Raw genomic sequence first — 24,452 nt, 5'->3', positions numbered from 1 at the left:
ACCCAGTCCATAGAACACCTTAATTCTTAATTTTCTTAAAGAAGGAGGCTGACATGTTAACATCGGTTATTAAGTCGGTTTTTTCTGGGTTTGCAGGCACCCAGCTCTGTGTGGGGCTCCTCGTCTTGTTCATCTTTCTCCTGTGTTTTTCTACCATCACTTGGTTTGCAGAGCAGTCTCTGTAGCCGGAGCATTTTAGAATATTTATTTTTAGAATTGCTTGTTTCCAATAAGTTTTTTCTTTTCAAGGTAGTTCATATACACCAATACTAAAAACCTGGCAGAGGCTTTGTTCATAATTGTGATGCTAATGTATCCCGAAAAAAGAACAATGAAGGATTAATGTTTTCTTTTTGTCCACAGATTTACTTGTTTCTCTGAGGTCTTCAAGTGCCTGAACGCATGAATAGATGCAGAGCATGCTACATTGTCATCCTACAGGTAAGCCATGTACACAATACACATCAAAAATCTCGTAACTGAGCAAAGCATATCATCATATAGTTTATAACTCTATATAGCACATCTTTCAAGAGCCTTGGCAAGTCTGCCCTATTGAGTTTCCCCTAACACAGGTTTACCTAAGTAACATGTCGGTAGTGTTTTTTTAATGAATAAACAAAGAATTGTTAGTTGACAATATATCCCACTTTTGGACAGATTATTGTTATTTTATTGACTGACAAATACTGTAGTATAATAGTTGTGATCAGTCTGAGATAAATGTGTGAGTGCAGTTAGGGGAACTGTACATGTACTTGCTCATGTAACCAATTCAGTTGCAAGAGAATATCCTGTAGCCCCACTAGTGTGGCAACATCTCTTTGCTCACTTTTCATCTAAAACCGTCACCAGTTCCAAATGTTTACTTTGTGAAATACTTTGGTATACTAGACTTTTGACATTCCCATCAGCCTCTGCTGTCCTTTCAACACTCAAAATATGAGAAAAAGTAAATGGTTCTACTGCGACACCTGACTTTTGTGACCTTCCTAGTACCTCAGCTATACATTGCACAGACTAATTTAGAGCATCCAAGTGGAAAATGTGTATCCCTCAATCAGTGTCTTAATCACAAGCAGCCAGACAAAGAAAAAGCCTTTTTGTATATAAGAGTAAAGCACCTACTGCCGGTCTTCATCCTTTCACCCTGTCCCTCTCTCTTGCGAGTCCAGACAAGCCTCAGGTAAACGTTGAGAGGATGTTTGTTCTTCACGTTGCTACAACAGGGTCAGTGAGCAGGATAAAGCTGTTTACCTCAGACTCATAACTCACAGGTCCGCCTGCACCCTCACAGAACTTTTTTAATTGGATTCATATTCTGGGAAGATGTATCAGGAAAACGTATATCTCTCAACCACTTTTACAACATGTACATTGGTTTAATTAAATTCTGCTCATTTAAGTTTATGGATAACTTTCAAAGCATGATTGTAGGATTATTTGTGGGTACAGCAGATTGCTAAGGCTTTTGACTGTTCTCATATTATTATAGAAAAACGATATCAACAGTTCCGGTTCTAGTGTGTCCTCTTACTTTGTCCAGCACATGACTTTTGTTCAAGTATAAGTCAGGCAGCAGAGCAGCCTTACATTGACATGCAATCACCAGCACAAACACACTTCTCTCACTAACCCAATTCTTCTGGACTTCCTACACACACACACACAGACACACACACTAGTCTCTGACACTCGCTCATTCGGTCTTTCTTCTTCATTCTGCCCTGACCTGCTGAAAGCCCTTCAGGGCCGTGTCAGTCAGCCAACAACTCTCTCCGTTCAGAGTCTCAGCAGGTTCAAGTTGGACGCCAGCCTGTCCTCCCTCCTCGTTCTTTCACATTGGCTGCTTTTTCACGTTAAGATCGAGAGAACTTAATCTGGTGTGTGTGCCTATGCATTAAATGGATGCTTTAGCGCCTCGGTTCCCAAACTGGGGTACATGTACCCCAAGGGGTACGCGAAGTGGTTCAGGGGGTACGTGGGGAGAACATTTTATCTGCGTTTTCAAAGTGAAAAAGCCCATTACATTTTCAAACTGAGCTATAAATAATCGCGCAATATTAAATAGTCTGAATAGCCAACTCGCATTGCCAAAAATACCCATATTCAGCAAAATAATTACACTGCCAAAAAAAGTTACAGGTAGGTTAGTGACCGTTAGTCAAAACTAGGGATGGGCATAATTAATCGACAATCGATTAATTGATCCTTAAGAATTTCGTAGATGACATTATTTTGTCATGTACGATTATTATAAGTCCTGAAATCCCTGACAATTTCAAAGTTTCAAGTGTTATAGGCTGTATACGTGCGTCGGGGGGGGGGGGGGGGGGGGGTTACGTAGCTGGAGATTGAATGTCTGAAGGGGTACGAGACTGTAAAAAGTTTGGGAACCACTGCTTTAGCGTAAGAGTTCAGTGTTGGCGAGGTGCATGCAAAGAGGTTTGCGAGTGCACACACGTTTAAAAGTCTGACTGTGTGTGCCTGGCTCCATTTATTATTATGTTTAGTCATTGTGTGTCTGTTCATTGAATTCATGAATTAAAAGAACAGTTTGGAAAAAAAGCAGCTGAGGCGGTTTTGAAACATGGACAGCGTCTGTTGTTGATTGTGCAGGACTGGAGGTTTCAGCTGTGCCAGGCCCAACTTCTCCTGCCTGCAGCAGCTCGGACTCTCCCTTCACTAGATTTCATGGCCTGGGAAAAGCTCTGTAGAGCCTGAGAGAAAGAAAACACTGGCCTTCTTTATCAAGTTATATAGCGTAAATCTGCAAATAATAATTGTTATTTATTGAATTGTTCAGCAGTTTTTTGGCAGCTTTTATTCTGTTACATCGACTTGAATCATTTCCCTCCGCATGTGTTCTCCCAGTTTGAGAGTCAGCAAATTGGGAAGCAAATTGTGGTCATAATTAAGTAAACCAAAATTACAGCGAATGAGGTAGTGGTGGTTGCTTTAGGGATGTAAATTGAAGTAGCTGGGGAAGAAGCTAAAAATGAATGTGATCAACAAATTATTCGGATATTAGTTGTGGTAGTACAATCCTCAATTAACTTAATCATTAAATAACTCCATGAAATGTTAAATGCACACTGAGGCCTCAATGCTTTTAATCCTGTACATTGGCTGTAGAGCAGTAGATCATGAAACTTCACACTATCGTAACATCTGTCAACTCTGCTGCTTGTGCTCCTCTGCTTGTGGGGTTTGTTTTTCCTTATTGTAACTGATAAAGTTTCTTGCTTTTATGTTTCCCAACTTCACAAGCTTCTTTCCCTGACATAATGATATTGCTTCGTTTAATGACCACAAAGCGAATGTATAATAGTTATTGAACAATCAGCATACCCTGCTGAGCTAAATCAGACATATCCGACACATCTCCTGTTCAGTTCAGCTCATAGATGAAGTTCTAAATATAGCTACTTATCCAAATGCACTGAGCTCTTGATATTCTCCTGAAAATGTCCGATGTTGTTCATATGTGAAAGGCAATGTTTGTATAATATCCGGGCCCAAATGTCTGGACATTTTCCAGCATTCATGTCTGAAAAGGGCACACGTTTCTCATTAGGTGGTGTTTCAAATGTGTATTTCGTTTCTTATGCACATCTGGCATGAAGACCAGACATTGCGAAAGGCTGTTGCCCATGGCACAACATCTGGCAAAGAATCGCAAAGATGGAAGGAGATGACGCCCGCGTTTACACTTCCCGTCTGCAATGACACAGCCACAATTTGCATGGTCAGACCTATGTATAAGTTATGAGTAATAAAACCTATCGTTACCTGCTGAAATATACACTTTCCGCATTTGAGATTGTGATCATATTGCAAAGCCCCAATATGCAGTGTGAAAATATTCACAGCTGTATTCATTCAATCATTAAATAATAGCCTGGCCTAATATACTCAAGAAACATGCCTAGTGAGTGATTGAAAAACCGCAGGGAGGTGGTTAGAGGGAAAGTTAAAAAGGTTTTCGTGATTTACTCTAATGTCTCCTAGCTTGCTGACTCAACAAATCTGCCGGTAACCAGCGATTGATCCACCCTCTCTGCTCTCCACAGCTGTGTTGACTGTCTCGTGCATGGGAACCCTTGATTACTAGGTTGGGTGTACATTTGGGCTGAACCTGGCAGCCAGCTTATTGTGCCTCCCTCTTCCACACACACACACTCACACTCACACTCTCACACACACACACACTTTGAAACTTTGATCCTGGAGAGTTGTAAATGACTGCTGCGTCATCATCTAGTGCCTCAGGTTGTCCACCGGACTTTAATGGCCTCATGAATGGTTTTGGATGTTTATCTACTACAGTACGTCTGTCTGAAGATCCCTCCGGCGGCTGTTTCATGTCCAATTAGCTTATGTTGGCAGATAGTTGCGTGTTTTTTGCTTCATTAGAAGCCTCAGCTGTGATGGCTCGGGATGATGCCATCATTAAAGTTTATGATTTGTTGATTTTAATAATCTGTTGTGGTCCTCGGTGTGATTGTTGGAGGGGCATTTGGAAAACACGACTCCTCAATATAACAAGGCGCAGGTGTCATGAAATGACATCAGTGTGAAAAATGAGGTGGAGGTGGCTCTGCAGCCAAATTATGATTTTACTTGGAGCTTGTCCACAGTTTATGACATAGCTGAAAATGTCTGGTGTAATGAGACCAAGTAATGTAAAGGGACAATAAATGTGATGGAAAAACTGCTAATGTTGAAACATTTTGGAATTTGTCAATGGAGTCTCGGTTAGTTATCAATAACAGATCCTAAGGCTTGATTGTCCCAATATTAAGAACATTAGGGTTAGGCTTATACATCCACCAACAAGGAATCTATTTAACAATCTAGATACACAAATATTTGATAAGTATTTCTGCCTTTTCAGTGTTCAAGGTATCAAGTGTAGCAAAGAATTGTCCTCTAAAAGCACAATTCACTTGCATTCAGTTGTTGCAATAGATGGTTGACTTGCCAAAAGAAAATGACCATACCCTAATTATCAGCTCTGTATTACAAGCATACCAGAGCACTTCCTGCAGGTTATATAATAAAATCTAAAATATGAGACATGAGCCATCTGGCGGGAATCTCATGAGGTTATAAGAGGAAAAATATACAGTATGCTCAGTGAAATTTCAATGAACCACTTTGAATCCTCTTTGTCGCCAATACAGATGCTCATTCTCTTATTGGATGTTGTACTCATACCAGATGTTGTGTCCAGCCATGTTGTTTGGTTAAGTTATTATGCACAATAATAGTTATATAATACACATTGTAATGCAGATGTTGTTTTTAGCTTTTCTGTCCGTGACATGATCTCTGTGCGACATTGGGGGGGGGGGGGGGGGGGGAGAATTGGTGGCCTCTACAACTCAACGTCCCCTTCCATTACAGCTCCTCATCATCTGAAGTGTTGACAACGTTAACATAGAAGTGACCATATAAGTAGCATGAATTCTGATACATCTTTTAAACCCATTTGTATTGCCACAAAGCCGGTAATGTACATTATAGTGTGACATTTTAAGCACATGTGAACAGGGCTCCACATTTTTGGAATGTTGGTGTCAGTTAAACACTTAGTTTGAGCAAAAACACACCATGCTCTGAAGTGTGAACGAGCGGAAGGGTTGATGATGCTTCTAACGAGTGACAACGTGAGAAATATAAAAACAAAAAGAAAACAAATATCTCTGTGAAAAAACAGTGTCATACATTTAGAAGACCCCAACAAAGATTTCTAGAGAGTTTGTGTTGATAAGAGCTGACTCCGATGTCTGTGCGTTGTACAGAAAATCAAATGGTCTCCGCATCAGAGTTAATACGTCACTTCCTGCCTCTGTCAGTCAGTGGCCCAAATCAGTATTGAAAATGGCAAATTCACAGTGGAATTATTTTCTTTGATTTAACAAAATGTATCTATAGTGCAGTTATTGGTTTACTCAAATATTACGAATTTGAATTTGTTGTCGTTATCTAGCAGAATCCAGGAATATTCTTTAAGACCTGCAAGTTGATGAATTTTATGCTGTCAATTGTTCCATCATGGCCACTAGGCCACCTGAGTACAAAAAATTGGAACGTATTAACTTCAAATTCCAAGTCTTAGGACATTTTACTAAAAGCCTTTTGATAGAGTAGAGCAAAAGCACACATTCCCTCCCCCACAGTTCACCAAGAGTGTGAACACTAACTGTATCTATGTGATGTAGTGTCTGTTGGACTTTCTTCTGTCATGGATACACAGTATGTAGTTTCACTAGTCTCATGTATAATTCAACTCTTAGTCTGGGAAATGTTTGCTTTGAATTCACTGACCTTGTACTTATATACAAGCCTCTCTCAGACAGGAAACAACTGTTATAACCAGGGAATGGGACAGGAAATGATGAATGAAGGAAAGGCACGGATACGCTGCTTCACATCAATGCAAATCCGAGCTCTGTTTATTGTTGTAGGTGCTGAGGTTTTATTAGAGAAAAACTGTGTTTGATCGCAGCAGTAGGAAGCTTGACCTGTACATGTGTGTTTGACACCTAGTTGACTTGCTGGTTATGTGCGTGTACATAAAAGATAATTCTTTCAGTAACAGATATTTACACACATTTATTACACTGTGATTGAAATTAACTGTTTCTTTTCTTCAGCTCTTAATGGGGAAACTATTGAAGGAAACTTGGGGGGATTGGGAGGCGCAGTTGATCTAGAGCTGGGGTGGGGAACATCCGGGTTGTACATCTGAAAATGTCAGTAAGTTTTCAAAACACCCTAAGGCATTTAGTGAGAGGATTCAGCAAACTATGCACAGTAAACTGAAGGAAGTGAATATATTTGCTACGCCCTTCAGGAAAGAGCCAGCTGATGTGTCTTACAAACTACGGCCCACAATTATTGACCTACCAAGCAACTACAAACTCAAAGCTACGGACAACAACTTCCCACTGCTCAGACATGCACTGAACTTTGCATCTTTCTGTTTGCGACAACCTATGGCTTTGAGAATCTTTTGATAACTGAAGCTTGAAAAGAGTCGATGCAGCTCAAAGCTGACTGACCCAAACCTGAAAACCAGCTGTGAGTAGTCCATTCAAGACTACCATTTGACATCCGATACTTTGCCAAAGATAAGCAGTTCCAACCATCACATTAGAGGTTAGTCAGATACGCTTTAATATGGCCCTCAAAGGATGTTTTAAAATCTTAAAAGACCCTTAAAAGGAAAATCATTCCCGACACCTGATCTACAGGTTTGACCTGAATGCTCAGGCTAGTGAGGAGGTAAGTAATCTCCCTTCTCACATCCCTACAGACGATGACCAACAGCCACTCTTTTTCATTTCGTAAAAATAACAAAAACTAAACAGCTATTGATACTTTGACATAGACAATTAAATTTGGATGCCCCTGGAAAGCCCTGTTTTGTTCGGCCTTAGAAAATGACTATTTGGTTTCCTTTGTCGAGGAGTGGGTATGTGGGGAGACGAAGCCCGGAGGGACATGTGTATTCATAACACCAGAGCCTCTTTCTCTCTGTCTGTATTGTCTGGTGTTGTGGATCCCCCTTTGCTCTATTGTCTTGTGGGTTCGGCTGGTGGTCTGTCAGCTCTCAGAGGGGAACCTTCTTTACTCTTATATTTCCAAAGCACTTTTTTTATCTGGGCCTGCGCCTTTTTTGCCTGTCTGCTTGTCTATGTCTCTTTTCCCCATCCCGCTCTGTTCCTCCATCACCATCACACACCCACTCACACGAACATCCCAGCTCTAACCATTACTGGCAGTGGATCTTAGACAGAAAAGTGTATTGGGGTTTTGAGTGCCAGTGGGGAAGGAAGGACCCTGCTGGCTTGTCAGCATCTCTGACCCCTCTGTCACAATGGGTCCCTTTCCCCTCCCACTCATTTCCCTGCCAAGCTGGGAAGAGTAAATATTTATCAGTCCTCACAACAATGGCCAGCTCGGAGGAGAAAGAGACTTTGACCAGAGCTCATGCAAGGCCTGTATAGGCAACACTTGTGTCTGTCGGGGCCTAAAGATGGCTGGCAGAAAGATTAAAATGGAGCCTTTGAATCATTTTAATTAAAATAAATTCCTTAAGTTTGTGGTTATGTTACTCAGCTTGAATTGTACTGATTCTAAAGGCTGAATCTAAGACTGGCTGAGTTGGTAAAAAGCTTTACACAGAAGATTATACAAATCTAGTTCTTGAGTGACTGTCAGTTAAACCCTAAAACTTGGAGAAACAATGTTGGGACCAATAATTGCATAATGATTGATTACCTTAAATTATATTTAGTATTTTAATTTAGCCAAACGACTAGCATGGCTCCAGGGTTGGCAATATGGGTCAGATGGTTGGTCCACCTCATAAATCCACGCTGTAATAAGGAGAGGTGTAAAAAGTACTGAAATATTGTACCTTTACTTTGATGAAATTTTACTTAAGTACAAGTAAAAGTACCCATCTAAAAATCTACTCAAGTAAAAGTAAAAAGTAGTTCATTTAAAATGTTCTTTAAGTAAAAGTTACTTAGTTACTTCCAACTACTTGATGGGGGCCGCTCCTATACAGTGCAAAAAAGGACAAGGGGTCATAAATCAATTCCAAAAACAGTTATTTTTAATTACAGGAGAATCTTTACAAATATAAGTGCAATGACATTAAACATGTCAAACATTTAACATATCAACAAAACATTTAAGAACTTTTGGGAGGACATGTCAAGACATGAACCACATGACCGCTAAAATAAAAATTTAAAATGCTGCTCTCCCACTGTATATATAAACTTTTGGTTAAACTTTGGTCCACCTTTTAGAGCACTAGTCTACAAACTTCTTGTTGAGTTTGAGCATTATATAGCTGTTGCCTCTTTTGTGCTTGAAGGCAAACTGCTTAGTGAGATGTGGCCACGGATTTTCTTCATCTGCTTTAATCTCAACTGGCGGAAAGTTTGATGCTTCCGCTTGTTGGTCGTCCGCAATATCATCCTTCTCTAGCTCTCGTGACTCGGCACCGGCGGCTTGCATCGACTCCATCATCCACTCTATGCAACATCTACCACCAGTGTTGTGCAAGTTCACACCTCATGAACTTGTTCAAAGTTCAGTTCATACATGTAAACATGAATAGTTCACAGTTCATTTTAATTCTGAACTAGTTTCATAGTTCAGTTCATTTCATAGTTATAAGGTGGAAAGTGAGAATGAAAGGCTTAACTTGTTTTTTAAAGAAACTGTATCCATCACTACCCCTTGCCTTAAACTGTACTTCATATGCAATAATTACTAAAATAAAAAAAATAAAAATGTTTTGATACATTTATTTTGAAATGGTTTCTTTTATTTTGAAAAGGCACTTCCTGAAAAATACAAAAAATACCGCTACTGGCAGGTGTGCCTCGCTGTTGGAATGAACGCGTTCTTTTGAACGCGTTCTTTTGAACGCGTTCATTCACAACACTGTCTACCACTGCAGTGAGAATTGCCTTGCGCCTTGAACTATGTTTTATTTTTACTCAGCAACAGATGTAATTTCCAATGTAGCGAAGTACAATACTTCAGTCAAAATCTACTTAAGTAAAAGTAAAATTACCCATGTTAAAAACTACTCAAAAAATGTCAAAGTACACAAAAAAACTACTCAATTACAGTAACGTGAGTAAATGTAATTCCTTACTTTACACCTCTGGTAATAAGTACTTAAGCGGTTGGTCCAGATCTGGATTTTTCCATTTGTCTATTCCTTTTGATCTATGCAATCATAAGGTAGAGATTTTCATTTGTCCAGTTTTTGAATGACCAAAACCCTAAACTGTACTTCGGGTTTCGTAGCCATTAGCAAATGCTAGCATGTTAGCTTGCAATATTAAGACGATGCACATGGAAAACATTATACCTGTCAGTCATTAGCGTTTTGGCATTGCCATTGAAGCTAACAGAACGTTAGCATCAGTGTTATTACAAATGTTTATAATACGGTCAATTCTACTTCTTTTTGTGTACAGGTTTTCCAGTCTACACATTTTCAATCAAAACAAAATAATTGAATTCTGTTTTGTTTGTTTATTATTGAGTATATAGAGCGACAATCCATGCTCAATATATTGTTGTGTGTTTGCCCTATTCTAAAAAGATAATAATAATAATAAAAATAATATATACTTCGATTTGTGAGTTTACATGTAAAATATACAATATCATTCAATGATTTGTATATGTAAATACAAATCATGTAATTATGGTAGTGTATATTTCGATTTGTTAGTGTATATGTAAATTGTTTGGAGAGATTGAAAACAAGAATAATCGGTTTTAGCTGCCCCTGTGACACATTAAGTGTATTTTCCTCCCCTCATCACTAAAATTCATTACAATCAGTAGGCACACGTTGAGGACAGAGCCTGGCTGTAGCCGTATGGACACTGACAGTGTTGAAGATGGTCTTTGTTTTGTGTCACGTGCTACCACTCTTTGAGTGACATTATTGGACATTTTGTCTGACGTGGATCCTGTAAAATATTTGGACCCTATATTGATGTCAGGGACAAGGCAAACTTATCTGGCTTTGGTTGTTGTTTTACAAGTGAAGACATTTATTTTTACGAATGAGACAAAATGTATTGTCCATCAAGAGATGGCTTATCCTTCACTGCAAGTTGACAAAGTAAGATTTAACATAGAAACAATATTGTAGAACCATACATGTTTTAAGCAAGCAGTATTATTGCAGCTGTAGGGAGATAATAATCACAAAATCCTTGAATATATTCAGGACAAAATAGCATGTTATACACAATGAAGGAAACACCTGCTTAAATGACTAATATTGAGCATATTACAAGCAGGTGCTTTCACACATGTTCAGTATGAGGGATAATTAGGTAGTTAAACCTTCATTACGGTCGCGTGTATAAATGCTGGACTCACTCAGTTGCTAAATATTTAGGTTTTTATGGTTTGAAGACAACTTTGCTCAACTTTCCGATGTTGCATTCACAATAAAGAATGAGGTAATGATATCTTTTGTGTACAACTCATCATTTCAAATACATGTCAATATAACTGATAAGTACAAAGGCATTCAAGGGATATTGTCACATTGCATAAATCTGCCCATTATAATAAAATGGGTATGGACGGCGACTTCTGTATTCTGCAACACATGCTGAAAATCATTTATACATTTCTCCACTTACTTTGCCTTTCTTTGTTCACCCCTATCTTTGACATAAACAAACATACATTTCCAGATTTTCTTGAATAAATGCATTATTCAACAGTTTTCACAACGGCAGTCAAACCAGATGGAGGACATAAGTAGCTACTTGCGTCCATAGATACATTGAGACGCATATATTTAAGATGTGGTGTGAAATAGCCGGGGGTGGAGGGTTTGCTGGTGCCGGCCAGAAAACATTGTTTTCAAGACACGTGACTTAGGTTCTGTGGTTTTAAGGATCTGCGTGTTGGATCGTACATGTGGTTAGATTTTTCTGTATGTTTTAAAGTTCTTTGAATGCACATGTTAGCCATAAACGGGATTTAGGCAGTATAGAGATGCATTGATACCATTTTTTTGGTCGAATGTCGGGAGAGGTTTTGGCCTAAATCATATCAGAAGTGTGCTACCATGTGCTTTCTTTTTTTGTTCAGGAGTGAGTAAATGGAGGTACAGACATGATAAATCAGGGGGAAAGCTTGAGAAGTCGTCCTGCTAGTTGCATGTACCTTAGTAGAAGATTGAGTGTAATTAGCAGGGAAACTGCAGCTGTACAATGTGGAAAACATCAACAGTCTTGGCAGATGACCGAGCCTGCAGAGATCCGGAACAAGAACCTCTTTCCAATTCTGCTGGAATTGATTCATCTCTTTGTCACTGTAGGTCTGGCTTCCTAATGTGGAAATAATATAAAGAACAGCTTAACTGCAAATATGCATCCAAAGACCACATTTGAAAATCACAAAGCATGATCTTGGTAACCAAACGCAGGCAATGGTGGCATTATTCTAAATTTTTTCCAGTAGCAAACATGCCAAATTTAACTGGGAAAGCCCTAATTTAAACTTCAGTTGAACTATATTGAGTAGCGTCTGTGTATCTGTACAAAATAACTGACCAACACCTGGATGGATTTTCAAGTTCAATGATAAGATTGTTCGAGACACAATTTAAAGCTCATAGTGATCAGAGTAGTATTCATTGTGATATAATGTCTTATGATTAGTGATGAAGTTACGAAGAAGTCAGAAGTTGAAATGATGCATAGTTCAAAATGTTATATTTCCCGGTATTGTTCAACCCCATCGGACTACAGACAAAACCTCAGGTTATATACAATGATCGATTGATCATATGGAATATTTTCATGATAAAATCTCCAAGATGAAACCATAAGATTGGTTACTCTACATCTTATTTAGATTAACCGATCATTTGTTTTCAATTGGTATAAATTATTCAATTTAAAACGGTATTATTACAAGAAAAAATAGAAAAGAGCATTGCCTGATTGAGGTACAGAGCGTGTGCAGGGTAATCATCGCCCCTCCGATGCTTTTCATTATACCTTTGGGGAGAGTCCCATTGACCCTAAGCATGATGTAATTCCATAAGCCTGTCACTAATAATTTCCCACTCATTTTTTAATGACTCTGAGATTAATGCCAGACTAGGCTTGGCCTCCGTCACATTCAGGGTGTGGAGTGTTTTTTTACTCCCCTTGTCTGCTTTTATATTAATTTTATTCTGTATATAAATATTTATGGACATATACAGACAGTTAATAAAGTCAGCATTGGCTAAAGGAAACTGGACAACTTTGCACTTATTTTCATTTTTGAGCATTACTGGTCCTCTTTGACGCCCCGCTTCACTGGTGCCAAAAAGCTTTACCCACCATTTGCGTCGTAGTAATAAAAACTTGTTTTCTCACATAAGAAGAAAAAAAACAAAAGGGAAATATTGAAAACAGACCTTCAGCTCCATAAGTATGCATCTACATGCATGGTCGGGACAAACATACCCTCATGTGTTAACGTATCCATTGACTGATGGGTTGAGGGAAACATACACCCACCTGTACTTGCCCGCACATTTTCACACAGCCCCTGTGCATACTTTGTAGCACGCACACACACCTGTACTCACACACAGACACCTGTAGCCCCTCTCTGCCCTTGTTTTACAGTATCAGTTTTCTGTTTAATGTCGAATTTGTTTTCGGTTGTCGAGGCTCAGTGCCCACAGGGGAGTCGATGTTGTGTGAAGCGGATGAGCTGTTAGTAGGAGAAAGGGGGCACCATTATTGTCATAGTACAGTGTGTTTATCCTTAAACATGCCATCTTTGACGATTTCTTCCGGTGGAGTTTAGAAAAGTGAAAACATCCACCATTCCTCTTTTCTTTCATTTTGTTTTTACACACACACTGTATTAAATGCACTCTGTCCACTGTATTGAAGCCACCTTTGCGTGCATGTGTGTGTGTAGTTGTGTAGAAAGTAGCCATGCGTATACAGGATTATTTCAAGGGTCCATTTGGCAAAGTACACATTTATCATGGAGCCCACTGATGTCAGACCTGCTGCATTCCCACCACGGCTCCATTACGCTCTGCTGGTACTCGCTTAGACACTCTACACCTACTCATACACAAACACTTCTCCACAGAAAAATGCATGCAAACACACACCTGCACACCATAACTCTACTAGACCCCGGCTAGAGAAGATGAAAGGTATAACAAATTTTAAAAAACAGAAACTGAATATAAATGAAATCAGAAAAATACCCCCATTCTGAAAATTTAACATAATTTAATAAAACCCATTTCCCCCCCCAAAAAAGCAAGATTCCCCATTTCCTTTTTCTTCTTTCCCTTAATTTACTTCAATCTGATTCAGTGAAGATCTCCTGGAGTCTAAATGCATTGCAGGCTTGTTTTGCATTCGGTCCCTGCAGTGCATTTTAGTAATGAGACTGGATTCCACCCTGATTATTTTTACCATTCATGTTGTGCTGAAATTTTCGTGAACTGGAACCATGAACTCGCAGAGCATCCTTCAGCTGCTTCTCAAACAGAGGGTCTGGCAGCTGGCGGCTGGCAGCTGTCCTGACACCGGCATCTGCTCTGCGTAAGTGTCTTTGAGCAACACACTGTCCCTGCAGAGCTGTAAAAAGATCATGTCTGTAACCTGCCAGAAAGTACCATATTCTGTTGTATTTCTGTCGCGTACTTATTTCAAATATTTTATCAATTAGTTTGTTCCTGAGCCAGATTTCTCCTGGAAGCAAGTACTAGCTAGACATGGATGGGGAAAGTGACCGTGGAGCAACTCGTAGACAATTTTTTATTTCACTGACTGAGATGCTCTTAAAATAATTATATCCAAATTTAGACTAGAATATGTTGGATTCCATTGCTGAATAATTTGTTAGGTTTAACTGGGTGTATTCAGGACAGCTGAATACCCTCCTCAAAGATACCACCTCATTTATTTACATGTAAGTTTCTTGGTCACAAACCCTCCTCGTTCCTGCAAATTTTTTGGTGTTAATCAAGTATTGACTAGAATCCTTCAACCCTTCGAGCAAGTTTAAAGCATGCAGATCTGAGACTCCTTGATGACTTCCTGCACACGTGCATAAGATAAAATAGTTGGATATAGTTCTTTTATACTCTCCAAATCTTAAACGGATGAAATTCTGAGAGTAAAAATCCAAGAATCATTCTGGGCGTTTGAGACACTCAAATAATGCAGTCACCGTTTTACAATGCTCCTTTTCCAGTGATTGCATGCGAGGAAAAATACTTTTTGAGCCAGTGTGCGTCATATTATGAACAGGAAAGTTGCAATAACCTGTAGTGCCAAAATCACTTCTCTGTACCGGAGGGTTGGGAAGAGCTCAGTTCTAAACCTGCCTTTGCACCTGAGTACCAGTCCTGATACAGTTTTCTTCAGTTCTTTTGTGTTTCTTTTGTCTATGTGCAGCTTATCACTGTAATTCTGTTATGTTGTTACTTACTTAATGCACCCTGTGACACAACTTCTGTTTTATTTTATTTTGTCAGCTCAGATAACAAAAAATTAAGAGAGGATGTGTGAGAAAGACACAGAGGAGGCAATATATGTGTGTGTGTGTGTGTGTGTGTGTGTGTGTGTGTGTGTGTGTGTGTGTGTGTGTGTGTGTGTGTGTGTGTGTGTGTGTGTGTGTGTGTGTGTGTGTGTGTGTGTGTGTGTGTGTGTGTGTGTGTGTGTGTGTGCAGCTGCAGAGGCCCTGGTTCCCTTCTTGCTGGCGCACACCTCTCCACAGGGAGTAAGCAGGGCTCCAAGTGCCCTGAGCTCAGCTCTAACCGCCTCCAGAACCGGAGACAACCCTCACACACACAACCACACACGCATGCTTATATACTCTACATTACGAGCACACATACTTCTTACTCATGGGTCCCCACTTGTTTTCTACCTTATTTCCTCTGTAATTGAGTATTTTTGGCCCTCTGTATAATTTTCAATTCAGTTAAGCAAACCTTACTGACATTCATAATATTTCGACAGCGCCCAGGCACATTAGGCTAAAGAGGCAATATTTAGCATAACAATAGAACTTATGCTCAGATATATATTCTCTCTGTCTCTTGCATGCAGAGCAGTTTTCTGGAGCCAGAAAGCCATTTTAGTAAATTTAATTCAGCTCCTTCTTCCCGGCTCCGCACCCCATGAACCCTCCGAGGGCCCTCCGAGAGTCCACTTGTCCTTCAGTGAGATGACACGGGATGAAGTCACTCCATTTGCTTTGGCACCGGCATCTTTGTTTCAGGCACTGCGTTGATGTGCCAAGGGCTATGTTCCCACAGCACAGTGTTCTGCCCAGTTCCCTGAGAGCGGGACAAGGCCATAAAAACTGAAGTACCGTCTGTGTAGCACAACAAATGGTTGTGTAGAAAGGAGCGTGTCAAGCTAAAGCATGGCAGGAAACGTTTCTTTGTCTTGTCATCCAAAGAGTTCACTTCATTGTTCAAATCAACTATGTTACTATTTTACCAGCCAAACGCATAAGAACAAAATATAGTATGGTTGACAAATTATTGTTTATTGTTGATGTAGATTACTGCAGGTAATATGTTCCCCCTTTTTCTGTCAGCCAAGAGTAATGCACAAAACATTCAGGCAGTCTGTGGATAGCAGTAGTAGTAAGATGAGCTTTGATCCCTTGCCAGGAAAATTCACATGTTCACATTCACAGTAGAAGGTAGTCAGAATGAAGTAGACAAGAGAATAAAATAGGCCAAAATATACATAATATACACAATAATTATTATTAAACTAAAATAATTATTTAATGAGAAATGTACTATACTAACCATTCAATGTTAAGTTTGTAAATAGTAATGAGTTCAGAGTTTCATGCAATATTTGAGATGTGTCCAGCCTCATATGAAAGTGACTGATCTCATGAAGAAGTTTTAAATGTTTGATAAATATATTATCTTTAGCTTCAGGGAAATTTGTAATGCTTCATTAAACAGCAATGGATGGGATCAATATAGCTGCATTCAGACATGCAATGGACTCTGCCGAACCTCCTTATCTTCTACGGAGGAAGTGCATGTATAAATGCAAATGTCTGAGTCAGACACCTCCACAGTTTCTACAGACTTTATCCACCTGGCCCCCTAATAGTAAGTCCGTAGAAATCCAGGAGAAGCAGGGGATCCTCTGGATAATAAAATGGAGGAGACCTGGATGTTATTCTAGTTCTGATTTCATGTGCAGCAGGTTTTGCAGAGGTGGAGCATGTACAATCAATCAATTGGTGTATCATCACATTTAACTATTACTTCAATAGTACAAATAAATATTAATGCTAAAGCGATTTACACATTATGTGTAATCTCTGCAAAAATTGGATAACAACTTTTTAAGCTTGACACCATGGCATAGCTGTTGTATTGAGTTACAATGGATTGTAAAGGTGTGTTTTGTTCTCAAATATTGTGTTTAATGATGATTTATGTTAGTGAAAAGTTGTTGAAAGATGAATCTAAAAAGATTCTGAAAGGGTTGGAAACAATTCAGATCTGATTATCAGATTCATTACTGGATTCCCATTCCATAAAATGCTGTTGGGCTTGAACACTGTGCAGGCAGCTTTTTGTACCGCTTCACCTTGAACTCAAACAGTCCCTGAGAGATAGCTTAGCAATAAATGAGCTGCCATTCGTTATACCACATGCTTTTGATTTTCCTAATGTAATATTATTAGCTGGAAACTCTAAGCTCTTGCTCTAACAGTGTCTTGGCTTTGCTGGAGAAACAATGGAGAATAGAGGAAAACAGAAATGCTGCGACTTGTCTAAACAGCGTGAAAACTTTGCAGTGACACAGGTCTTTGTGTCATTTCGTGGTGGCTGCATCTGGGAAGAATAAGACACCAAACGCCACGAAACAGACAGTCAGTATTAGAAATGTGTTTGTGGCAACCTTTTGTCACATTTTGTGGTCGGTCACAAATAACACATTCTACTTTTTGAAAAACATTGCATTGGATAAGATCTGGCCATGTGATGGAAACCAGAGGAAAACTGAACCTCCTGTCATATAAAGTTTACCTCGTATATCAAGCTCATCTGTCCACAATAAAGTTGGCCATGCGAGTATCCTTGGAGAGCAGATGATGATTCAGATGCAGAGATTGTTTTGAAGTGGCCTGGAAGTCTCGGAGAAGTTTCTACACTGACCTTGTGTGCATTACGGCTGAGTAATGTGTGGTGACACTGCAGCATTTCCAGTATGTCTGTACTGTATGTAGTTTGTCTCTCTCGCCGCCGCTCCCTTCCTCTCACCCTTGCGCCCTTTCCATCCTTCTTTCTCTGCCCTTTCCAATAAACTCGCCTTCGTTTCATCCGCTCACTGCCTCTCCTGCACATGTTCACCTCTGCCTCTGCGTCTCTGACTGCCAAAAGGGTTTATGACAGCAGGATGTGATCTCGCACCTCCTTCTGCTTTTTCAACCACACCAAAAATCTCATGATTTTCTTTACGTATTTTCCGCCGTGAGGCCTTCCAGTCCCCCACCCTCTGGGAGACTGTGGCTCCCAGAGAAATTTGACACATGGATGCGATCTGTCAAGTTTTATAAAAAAAAATCCCACCAGAGTCGTTTCTGCTTTGGATTCTCTGTGTCAGACATTAAGAGCTCCACTGCTCAGGCCTTTGTCTGCTGCCCGGAAATGTCTCAAATAGCAATAATTTAATGATTTCCTTTTGGTCACTGTTTTCTTACATTATTATTGGAATTTTCCGTAGGGGAATCTGTACATTCTTTTTCGGGGTCAGCTGAAGTAAGTCAGTGGTTCTTGCATAAGACAAAATGCCCCAAAAAATTACTTATACCAGCTTCTCAAATGTATGTGCAATATTCTTCAGCTCAGAGGGCTAGTTAGACCAGGCAAGTAATTTAAATCAGCATCACCCTGTGGACTTGTACATTATTTTCACTCTAATCAATATATTGGAGATGTCATCAGTTTATTGCAGTGGCAGCTAGTGATACAGTTTGTTGGGGGAGGAGACAAACAAACTGAAGCCAAACTTAACAAAACAACACAATATGCCATTCCTGTATCCTTCATCGAGCTGCTGAGCAATGCTAAGCCTGCCACAAAAATGTCGCCTCATTGTGTTGTCTAAGTGACTGTGGCAACTTTCATGCCGTTTGCATATTTCAGAGAGATGTTTTAGGTCTCACACCCACGTCGTTGTCCACAGTACCTCTGTGTCGACACTTTGAAACAGCAAACAGGGAAAGCAGTAAAAGACATTACTTATTTCTTACACCACATCCACTTAGCCAGCTCTGTTTCTCATAACAAAAGAGGGAGAGGCCCCAGGTATCAGCTCGTCCTCATCACTTGTTGCTGAATCTGTAAAACGTAAATAACCTATTTTTGTTGGAGTGCTCGCCTTGTTAAAAGGGTGTTTTTGTAAATAAATGAAGGGTCAGTCTGCATTGGAAGTAACTCAGAGACGGCGGATGTACCTGAGACGGCGTCGAGGGTTGACCAATCACATTAGACAGAAGAGTAATAAGTATTGATTTACTTTTCTCATTAATTCGCTGTAACTAAAAGAGAGCTTCAGGTCCTGTGGTTGCCAAAAATTCATTTTTAGATAGATTTTTTTTTTCTCAGGTTGCTGGAAACAATCACTGCTTCAAATTTGAGATTGGATAATAAAGAGAAAATATTTAAATGTATTTATAACTACAAATTTTATAAATATACCATTATATGTATTTGTATAGTTAAACAATATATATTATATTTATTTACATGTTTGTATATTTATATATGTGATTAGATGGGACCAATAAACTTAATATTATCATAATTTTGATCCAAAACCAATTAAATTAGTTGCATGCCCACAGTGTTGAATTTTAAATATAGTTTTTAAATTTCTATGAATAAATTATGGAGCTCATAAATAATATTGTCCCTGGTGCATTTCCTTGACCGAGCTTAAGGGCAGCCTGTGCATATCCTGAACACCAACATTTTAAAAAGGTGTCACAAAGCTCAAGAGGACACTTCCTAAAAAAGTTTCAGCAATTCTCTTACACTGCACCACAAATAAAATGAACGTGTCTCTTCCCTCTGCTGAGGAAATTCTGCCTCTTCATTCTTGGGTATTCTCACAAATAAAAAATAGTTTCTGGACAGGGAAATACACGTGTTAGCATAAACACATGGACACAGTTGCGTAAAAATACCCCTGCTCCTTTCCCAAAGGGTGGACAACCCACTCAAAGACACACACACTTTGTGTTTGTTGAGTGGAGGCTGGGGGGGATGTTGAGTGTAAAAAGGCTGCTGGCTGTGTGTGTGTTTGGGCAATTCCTCAAAGACCGTTGTCCTTTTGATGAGCAAACGCTAACTTCGCTCCCCTCAAAGCCTCTCATCCCTCTCTCCTTCCAACTTTCCCTCTCTCCACTCTGCATAACTTCCCTGTTGTCCTGTTTGTGTCCGAGATCAAACCAAGGCTCCGTTCAAACAAATCCAGATCTCTTCTGTGCTTTGCAGACTCTCCTCATTTGCTGGACTCTTCTGTGCTTCCTCTCTTCAACTGGATAAGAACCTGCGTTTGCATTCCATCCCTCTCCCTTCTTTACTCTCCCCTCTTTTGGTCTGTCCCTCCCATTTCCACCTCTGTCCCTCTCAAAGACAGAAGAAAGAAAAGTTTTGATGGAGTTGTGTCTTTCCCCTTACTAGAAAAGTTGCTCAGGAACTTGGGAAGAGGGAGAGGTAGTGAGGAGTGGCGGGAAGAAAGGCAGGGGTGATCCGTGTTGAAGAACAACAAAGGCCTGGTTGAGCCGCTCTAAAGCCCATGACTACATGTGAAATCCTTAGGAAAAACAGATGTAATTAGAAGGCTGAGCCTAGTTTTGTGCCAAAAGTGTGGATACTTTAATGCGTTAAAGCAACAGCAGTAAAACAACAGGCCTCTGTTTCTAATTTCTTAATACCGTCGTGTTCGTCTGCCAAATAATAGCAGCTTGCTACTATTGATTCTGCATGCAATTCAAAAACCTGATGGTACTTCCTGGATTTGTCATCAAAGTGAGGTCTGTTTCTTTCCAGATATTTTTTGTCAAGAATCGTGATGGAATTCTCTTGTTTTATTTTTATTAGTTATTATTACAGATTTTTAAACTTTGAAAAACATCTTTTCTCCCCCATCCAAACACCAAACTGCTACTTTGTAAGGGTGGGGATTTTGAAAAAGCAGATTTGAAAATAATTTTAAGATTAAAAAAAATCCCTATATGTGGTGACCCTTGGGAAGGGTCATGTAGCCAATCTGCACAGCCATCTAGTGCAGAATTATTCTCTTGTTTTGTGAACCTTCATTTCCACAAGTCATTATTTTTGATTTGCTGTGATCACAATAATATTAACTAATATATAACCGGAAGGAAAATTGAGGTATAGTAGAATCTCTCTGATTAAAAGGGATCCATATTTAAGATAGAATACAAAACTTTATTAACCAATTTTGAGTACATCTAAAGATATTTGATTGTTGCCTTTTTTTTATAGGATCATTTTTGTACATTTTGGCTTTTTCTCTCCCAATGCTGTGTTTGAGCCAATTGTTTTAGCTCATTGGAGAAGAGTCGAGCAGCTCTGTCAATTCTGTTAATAAAATGAGATGAGTGATGGTAGGGAAAGCATTTTGGCTGCGGTTCATTAATCTCAAATTGCTGTAAGATCATAGCACATTAAAATCATTTTATCATCCACAAATCAACAAGTATTATTGCCTTCGGGTTTTGCACCTGCCAACCCTTGTGAATCGAACATGTGCATTTGATGTCTTCCGCAACACTTCGGAGAAGAATGATGACTAGAAGTGGACCTAAAATGCTCTGCCAATCTCTATAAGATGTAGCCAACCGCTTTCACTTTTTTCTGCATTCCTCTCACCCTTGTATCTGTCATTTTCTTTTATCTCTGTGCTGTGTATGAAAGGAAATGATAAGAAGCAGACAGATGGGTCATCTGGTTTCAGCATGTCTCTGCACAACCACAACCACATGGCTGCCCCACTCACTCGTTCTGCACCCGCCCTACAAAGTGTCACTAAGTCCAGATACCCTCTGTTTGTCACAGGTCAGGTGTCGACCCACAGACGGCACAATGTGTGTTAAGTCCCTGAGCTGCAACTCATTTTTTATCATCAGAAATCTATACTGTGCAGCTGTATAATGCAGCTGTGTCATAAACCTGAACAACCTGTATCATAAACCAGACCAAAGGGAGAGGCCTCGCCGACATATGTAAAAGCAAAGTTTCAACCCAAATATGTTCTTTTTAATGTACTCACTGGATTGACTTTTCCAAAATAAAGTAAAAAAAAATCTACCTTCTGTACAATGTATCTCTTTAGACCTTTGGGAACCTATGTTGTTCACCAGTTCCAAACCATCTTCACAGGGCTGGCCTTTGAGGTGACTTCCACACTATTTAGTTTTAGTTTTAAAATACATCACTGTTGCCTTAGTTTAAATGCTAAGTTGTATGTCTCTGGGGCACATTGTATGAACTTGCATAAACCGAGACGTTGTCAAAACTGCTTGTGATTGGTCCACAACCCAAATTAATACATCAATGTTTACCTAAGGTCAAACTCGACATGGACACATTTCTCAGATTGACTTTACCCTGTTAATCAGAACCCACTGCAGAAATTATTTTGAAATTGATGATTTTTTTATATAATTATTGCGACATCTTCCCAAACTCGACAAATGTCCCCAAATCAAACCAACCACATTGTTTACCTAACGCTGACGTCAAAACACGAAGACATTTGTCGTTATGCTTACTCTACAGCTCCAAAATACGTCTTTATCTCAAGCACCATACATATAGACAGACAGACAGAGCTACAAACAGGCCCTCAATGGTAGCTTAACAAATAAACAGACAATAGTTTGCCAAAGAAAAGTGAATCCATCACACCATCTCTACACAACAAAGTAAATCAAATGGACATGGGAGACACATGGTTCAAAGATTTGAAATACTTTAACTTCCCCCATGGGCTTTTCAGGCAGTGATCCAAGAAAAATGTAGAAACTAGGGACTAAATGTTCACACATCCAGGGATTATAGGACAAAACCTCATCCACCACAGGATAAAAGAGGAGGTCTGCACACTGTTAAGCTCCCAACTGATATTATTCTCTAGTTTAACAGCTCTATCTACAGTAAAAGATGCAATACCAAAAACGTTATCGATATGATTGATGTGTCCTCACAAACATTGGAAGGACCCATTGCCGTCTAAATACTGCAAATATCTAAATGAGAACTATGGAATTCCATCCTGGTAATGAAAACTGGATGAGTTATGCGTGTTATTGATGTGATTTGTGGCTGTTTTTCCTGTTTATATTTGAATTTAACTCTTGAGGCATTCTGTCTGTGGAATTCATTGATAACATTGGGTTAATAGATTCCAAAAGCACCAGCATAGCATAGTGGGGGGATTAAAACTCACTCAATGATCCTGACACTCCCAAACAATAATCTTTTCCCTTGAGAAAAAGCCTCGGCCATACAGGTGCTGGAGGTCATTAAGAAGAGCATTAGTCATCTTATGTCACAGCTTGAGTCCTGAGTCAGTTATTTCTCGTACATTTTATGTATAATAAATGTTTATGTATAATTCGCTTTTTTACGGCATTCAAATTTTTTAGCAGGGGACATAAAAGAAACCAAACTATACAGATAAGGCATCCTGTCACTAAAATGGCGTGTATCTCAAACATAAGCTCTCATTCATGTTGCAGCCATTCCTCAGCCCCCTTGGGTCCTTCTGGGCAGACATCAGGGAGCTCCTCACTAATTGGGTCGGAGATGTCCATCCTCACTGCCAAGTTGTCGAAGGGATTGGGTTTCCCTGTTTTCCGAATCTCTGACCTACGGAAGCCAGAGAGCAGCCTGATCAGTGTGCCAGGCAGCGGCTGTCTGCTTTTTGTCTCGGTCTCGTATTCATCCAGTCAATCGTGGAGAGGCGGTGGTCTAGTGGCAGAAACTTGGACTATGGGCAGAGAAGGTCTCTGGTTCGTCTCTGGTTCGACTCCACGGAGAGACAACAAAAGACGAACCTGGATTGATCTGTCCAAAAATCCAAGAGTCTCCCTACCCTGTCTAGTGCCCCTGAGCAAGGCACCTTACTCCCCCAACATCTGCTCCCCGAGCGCCTGTACGCGGCTGCTCACTGCTCTGTGTGTACTGCACAAGATGGGTCAAAAGCAGAGATTAAATTTCCCTACCTGCATGAGTGTGCCTTTGCATGACTGTGCATGTGTTTGGGACGAATAAATGCAGTTACACCTTTTTCTTTTTCCTCTTTCTTCAGTCAACAACCCACAATCACCCGAGCAAAACCTTCTTAATGCAGTCTATCAGCTCTCACTTCTTCCTTGATTGCCCCCCTCTCTCCTTTACTTTCACAGACAGACATTATCACATGCAGGGGTGGGTGAAATGCTCAGAGGGGCTTCTAGGATTACCTGCTTCTTTCCTGCCTATGTCAGAGCACATGACAATCCAGCACCTGAATGCTCAGCCATAAGAGGACTGTTAACATGCTTTTAAAGCACACAATGAGTTGGGTCATTACACCTACAGTTTTTTTTTTTTTTTTAACTGTCTTTCTTTTTTGCAGATGTATAAAGTGTTTGGTTGGGCATACAGAGAAATCAACAATAATTGTTTGGGCTGCTTATCTGCTTCATTCAAATCCAAAAATGAAAGGGACTATTGGCTATTGAATTAGCCCTCTTAAAATGATGTGAAACCATGATGGACCACGTTGAGCATTATTTTTTTACATGTCAATGATTCAAAAACATCTAGTCCTCTA

At 39.7% G+C, this 24,452-nt stretch overlaps 1 protein-coding gene across 1 annotated transcript in view; it reads left to right on the top strand.

Moving 5' to 3' along the window:
• Positions 1 to 24,452, top strand: part of disp1 (dispatched homolog 1 (Drosophila)) — an 86,561-nt gene that overhangs the window by 25,032 nt on the left and 37,077 nt on the right. Inside the window, exon 3 of the mRNA XM_053445690.1 lies at positions 364 to 441. The gene's annotated coding sequence lies outside the window, so the exon portion shown is untranslated. The remainder of the gene's footprint in view (positions 1 to 363; positions 442 to 24,452) is intronic.

This window comes from Pleuronectes platessa, chromosome 17, assembly GCF_947347685.1.
Source record: "Pleuronectes platessa chromosome 17, fPlePla1.1, whole genome shotgun sequence".
Classification (NCBI taxonomy): Eukaryota; Metazoa; Chordata; class Actinopteri; order Pleuronectiformes; family Pleuronectidae; genus Pleuronectes; species Pleuronectes platessa.
The sequence above is the reverse complement of the archived record's forward strand: the minus strand, read 5'-3'. Positions and strand labels throughout refer to the sequence as shown.